This window comes from Zophobas morio, unplaced genomic scaffold (genome assembly GCF_036711695.1).
Source record: "Zophobas morio isolate AGI-343-1 ecotype UQ-CSIRO unplaced genomic scaffold, CSIRO_AGI_Zmor_V1 ptg000022l, whole genome shotgun sequence".
Taxonomy (NCBI): domain Eukaryota; kingdom Metazoa; phylum Arthropoda; class Insecta; order Coleoptera; family Tenebrionidae; genus Zophobas; species Zophobas morio.
In genome coordinates, this window is record NW_026972127.1 from 9,879,928 (window position 1) to 9,885,927 (window position 6,000).

The following is a 6,000-nucleotide window of genomic DNA, read 5'->3' on the forward strand; positions in this document are numbered from 1 at the left end:
ATTATTTTGGATCGCACATATACAAACCCTCTCTTCTGTGCGTATCATGTTCGTACACATTCGTGAATTGACGGATAAGCAATTGAACGAGTCAGTGGCGGAACTACATTTTATTTGTGTCTATTAGTTTTAATACATTTGTCATTGTTCTAGATTTTAGTGGATATTTGCATAAGACCAGATATACGAACGTATGGGAAGTGTATTAACCACACATTTTGTTTAAAAACCAATATTTTTTGTTTTTCTTGAAATTGTATGAAAGTGAAACGCGTCAGCCACTGTACCTCAAGGGATTAAACCCTTAGATCATATAATATTATATGATCTAAGATTAAACCAGAGAACATAATTAAACCTCCCGCGCCTCACTCCTTTCACCCTGGAGATGTTAGGCACACGTTGATATATGGAAAGTATACGGCATACTCTATCTACACCTTCAATATCTATGGACTTTTCGAAATTATTTACAATAACCAATAATAACGCTCATAGTAAATCACGTGACAGTGGTAATTGTGGCAAAAGTGCTCACAACGGTACAATAATACGGGGCTTTTATAAATGATTCGAAGGGTGTAGTTGGGCATGGATTTCAAAAATCCCACTTCGCTGAAATTATTCCTCATTATAACAGTTCTCATTTGCCACATTAATGTCATTCGTAACCTGCCATTTAAAGTAACCGTTTTTATTGTTTTAACGTTTTTCAAGTGGGAATTATAGTAATTGTCGTTGATCCAAGATCAAAACAACAAAAACAAAATTTGGTTTTTGTGCTAGGAAGCGAAGTCTGGGAAAATGGTTTATTCTGTCGAACAAAACACTTTCATCGTTATATCTTGTTATCGCGATGGGACTTAGTAAACGAAAAGTGTATGTACTCTGTAATCGCTTGTAAGCAAGAATATCTGGCCAAATACCGTGATTTAATAATTCAAGAAACATCGTTAGAGCAGTGTGAACAAAGGGAAATCTCGTGGAAGACCTTCAGTATCTAAGGACGTTATTGATGATTTGAAACGACTTGAGCAGAATTGAACAATTGAACGACTGGTCCAAAGTTTTGACGAAAGGATGTTATTAAGACCCACCACTGACCCGGAAATGACCGGTATTCAGGCAAGACTTCTATCATTACGGGTGTTAAGACCAAGTAATGATATGCATTGATTAGATTAACGAAACAACTTTCGAGATTCTAAAATTATAGCATACAAATTAGTCTGCTATTATTCTCTAATCTCACCCCATCCCCAAAAGTCTAGCGTAACTACCGATTATTTATCCGCGCATCACGTGGAAAGTGACCTACACTACTCTGACCTATTGGTGCTAATCTATTATTATTATTATTAAGTAAATGCGTTCGGGTAGACGTTAAATCTGTTATGCCCGCGCAGCCTATTATTTACAAAACTATAATAAAAGTAACAATATAAAGTTATTCAGTGCAGAAATGGTCGTAGTTAATTTTAAATGACAGTACAGAGTTACTTAAAACTACATAGTCCGTTAGTGAGTTCCAAGGATCAAAAACTCTATTTGACAAAAAGTGCTGTCTACTCCGGGTTTTGAAATTCTCTTTTTGAAGCTTGAAAATATGTCCTCTAGTTCGTGTATCAGGACTGAGTGAAAATAGGTGCCTAATAGGTGAATTTGCAGTTGTTAAAGCCTGAAAAGTTGTAATAACATCTCTTGTTCTTCTTACAGAGAGTGAAGATAGGTTCGTGGTGGCTAGTCTATCCAAGTATTGCGGACGATTTATACCATACGGCATTCTGGTTACTCTGCGTTGAGTAGATTCCAATAGTTTCTTATCTCTTTCCAGAATTGCCTTAGCAGTAACACGAGTTAAATGCTTGACTTGATGTAATCAACACCCATAGGTCTAGGTACTCATCACATGTCGAGAGTTCCACGTTATTATAATAAAGTATCTATGCCTAGGATTATTTTTTCCAATATATAATAATTTGCACTTACTGGTATTGAGAGGAAGTAACCAATCTTCACACCATCGTTCAGTTATAGTCAAATCTCTTTTTTTTTCTGATGGTCAGATGAAATACCATATATTTTTAAGTCATCTGCATAAAACGCATGAGAAGACTTTAATAGACCACTGAGATCGGTGACAGATGTGATAAAAAGAAGAGGGCCTAAAATGGAGCCCTCAGGGACGCCACTTAAAACTGGAGCGGAAAGACTAAAATAGTTTCCGACAATGACTTTGAAAATGCGATCAGTGAGGAAAGATTCAGTCCACCAGAGAAGAGGACTCTAATGTTACAGAACATTTTTGAAATTAAAAAGAGAGTGAACATGTGCCTTGAACAAAATGATGAGCATTTTCACCATTTCATGTGATGTTTAACTGCAATAATGTTTTTCTTTTTATTGTAATGAAGTAGTTTTTTTTTTAATATGAAGCATTTAGGCAACCAGATATACAGATGCTTATGGTCTTAGTACAGTTAAATATGAGAGGTGGCACCACAGTATAGATATCATAACATAATAACATTACATAACCCACTGCGACACTATAACCATTTATTGAAACCCTGTATAATACAACGTGTTTCAAAATGATTTTCATCTAGGGAAAGATAGGAGTTGAAGCGATTTTAAAGCTAACTAGATGAAAATCATTTTAAAACACCTTTATAAGGCGTCAACTGGTACTCCCCCCCCCCCCCCCAATTTAAATTTAAATTTTGCGATACAGGATATATTTATGTAGTGTCACTATTTACTTACGAGGGCAACTAGAAATATTATCTACCTACCAGTTGACACCGTTGTCGTTAATATGTTAAATTGTGCCATTTACTGCCCATTCACAATGGTCATAAGGCATAACAAGTACTTAAAGCTTACACAAATACATAAAGTTGCAACGATGGAAAACGTATACCCCTGTTCACAGTGAACGAACGTAATGCTTATGCTTATGAACGTTTTATGTAATCCTTGTGTGCGTACACAAAGCTGAAATAAGTTCAACTTTGTGCACAAATTATGTCACAATTATGTTAAAATCTAGGGACTTTTGAATGCTGCTATTGCATTCCCTTTGACAGTTGGCACTTGGCATTTCACACCTCTATGGTTAGCCGGCAGTTATTCTGTTCTGCGTTTGTGCAGTTTAACAATTCTTACACAGTTCATTCTGTCCACTGTGAACGTACATAAGCATAAGCCAGACACAAACCAAAAACGTAAATTATGTTATGCGCTCGTTATTATGCCTTATGTCCACTGTGAATGGGCAGTTATTCTTACCTTGCACCGAAAATATGAGTTAATTTTGGTTATTCATTTGAGTTTTATAAGGTATTATCCAAAGAAAAATAAGCAAATTAAAATTAGAGTATCGTAGCGTTATAAAATTTCATACAATGGAAGGCCAGCAAACAAAGACAGTTCGTAAGAGGATGGTGGCAGTTTATGGAAATGATGCACAGTCAGTTTACTACATAATAAATATAATTTTGGTATGAACAATTTCGGGGTAGCCGTGAATCCATGGAAGATGATCCCAGAAATGGAAGATCAAAACCAGCAACAGATGAAGAGATGACTCAAAAAGTTGAAGCTATGGTCCTGGGGCATCAGCTTGTGAAGGTTTCGACAATTAGTAGAACATCAAATAAGAAGTACCAAAACTAGTGTGTCCAGTAGGTAGTTCCGGTGAGAGATTGGGATTTCTTGGCAGTTGACATGTAAGTTGGCAGCAACATAACACTATCGCTGCCTCTGTTAAAATGTAAAATTACTGAAAGTTCCATTTTAGTGGTTCCATTACTGAGATTATGTCAGTTTTCTGACTCTCAGCTCCAGTACTTCTTTAAAGACGAATGTTCTAGCAGATATTTCAAACAATTTTCAGGAGAATACGGAGATATAATGATAATAGACATCATTTTCTGTTATTAATAAAAGACATTTTTGCAGCAAAAACATCAACTCCAATTCAGGAGGACATACACAACACCCTGCCTCTGAGTGTCGTGTATGTCCTCCTGTTCTCCTGTAATTGGGCCTCTGGCCTGTTGGGGAATATACTAGAATATAATAATAATGACTTCTAAACGAAACTCATTACAAAAATGCTCGACTAATGTAAAACTTATTTTTCACAGCGCTTGAGATTAGATTTTTATTTTGAAATTTCAAATTTCGCGAGGATGGTACACATTTCTTCGCGCATCTAGTACAACTAATACATACAATACAAAAACGATGCACATACATAGAAAAATTATCTATACAGTCCATCTTTTTTAAAAGTGGCCATAGGGATTCCCATGTTAAATTTTAGACCCCATGCTAACTTTTGTTAGGGTAAAAACCCAGAGTTGATTTTTGCGGAAAAAATAACCTTAGGGTTCTACTTTAATTTTCACTACCACTTTTTGCAGTAATTTGCTAATTTGTGCTTTAAAAAATAAAAATTATTTTGATTAAAAAAGTTTTGGTACATCATAGACGGTTTTGACTTATCATTTTAACTTGTCATTTTTGACAGCATAATTTTGATTTAATCATTAAATACCTTAATTGCAGTTTTTAGAAAAGAAACGGAATGATGGAATTCAAACCTAAATGAAGATAATAAAAGATAATTTCACTCAAATTCCATGTCAAAGATCGAAAAAACCTGTGTTTGTAGATCTGCCACAAAATTTTCAAAATGTGCTCTTGCCGGGTATGGAACGATGTGGGAATGCTGCAGCAAAATTTTGCGGAGTTTCTCTGTTGTCGATAAGGCTTTAATGTATCCATCAGTGACCATTTCTATTTTTTCTTTAATTATGTACTGCGGTATGTTGACGAATTTCGGTCACAAAACAACAGTAATTGTACGAATAATCAAAGTTTAAAAACGTCAGGTAAATGTCTGATTTTACATGGCTGTCTATAATATTAGCGACAAAAATATCCAAATATTTTATTTTTTTTTTAAGAAATATCCTTTAATTTAAAACATGATTTTTAATAAAATCGACCAAAGATAACCCAAGTTACATCCAGTAAAAATTTCAGCTCTGAATCTTTACTCAAACATAAATTAACATGGGGTAGAAAATTTAACCTGGAAATCCCTATGGCCACTTTTAAAAAAGATGCACTGTATACAGGGTTAGTCACGAGAAAATTACTTCTGAAAATAATGATCTTCATTTCGAATTCTTTTTAAAGTGGATAGAAGTGAAAAAATTCTGTCGTTACAGTAAGTTATATCGGATAATTTATTTTGAACTTGTTACACTGGCAGCTCAGTTAGGTGTTGGTGAGCAGGGTGATGGGTTCATATGTATATTTCTATAATCTTTGGGCGCCAAGTAACTTACCTGTGCCGTGTCACGCCTACTTAAGTTACTGAAAGTCTGATGTTTTTTTTTTTAACACTCTGTGCACTGCGAGAGGGTCAAACTAAATTCGGTCAGATTTGATTTACTAAGTTTAATGAAAATGAAACATTATTGTAACTTCCAAGTAATTATAAAATGATCACAGAAGAATGAAAGAATTATAATAATTAATTATTGTACAAAAGTTGTAAAAAAAAATTATAGAATTTGCGAAGCAGCTTAAAATTAATAAAGTTAGTAACCTTAATTAAATTAACTGAAGTAATTTAGATGAATATTATAGAAAATAAAGTTAAATTCTAAGTGAAATTTATAAAGTTGAAAGCATATAAAAATAATTCTTATCAATACTGATAGTAAGCGATAGCGATAAGCCTAGCATATTGAAGCGATAAAAAAAAATTAAAAAAACTTAATATCTATTTGGTGTGGGGTGAATAATGATTAGAGAGCGGATTTCTGTCGGGCTAGACAAGGCCAAACTCGGTACGGCTCGTACGGGATGGGAATTCATTGCAGTTACCGGCTGCACTTCGTTTATTTGAGATTAGAATAATGCTGCTTCGTTGCACTCTGCTGTTAAGTTATGTCCTTTTTCGACTTTTTTCGTCCTCTT

General features: G+C 34.5%; 1 long non-coding RNA gene across 1 annotated transcript; it reads right to left on the reverse strand.

Annotated features, from left to right (window-relative positions):
• Positions 1 to 3,477: 3,477 nt before the first annotated feature.
• On the reverse strand, positions 3,478 to 5,438 carry LOC135133559 (uncharacterized). Its single transcript, XR_010281179.1, has 2 exons — positions 5,364 to 5,438; positions 3,478 to 3,765 (listed from the first exon to the last, which is right to left on the reverse strand). It is a non-coding gene; the product is annotated as an uncharacterized LOC135133559 (long non-coding RNA).
• Between the last annotated feature and the right edge of the window lie 562 nt (positions 5,439 to 6,000).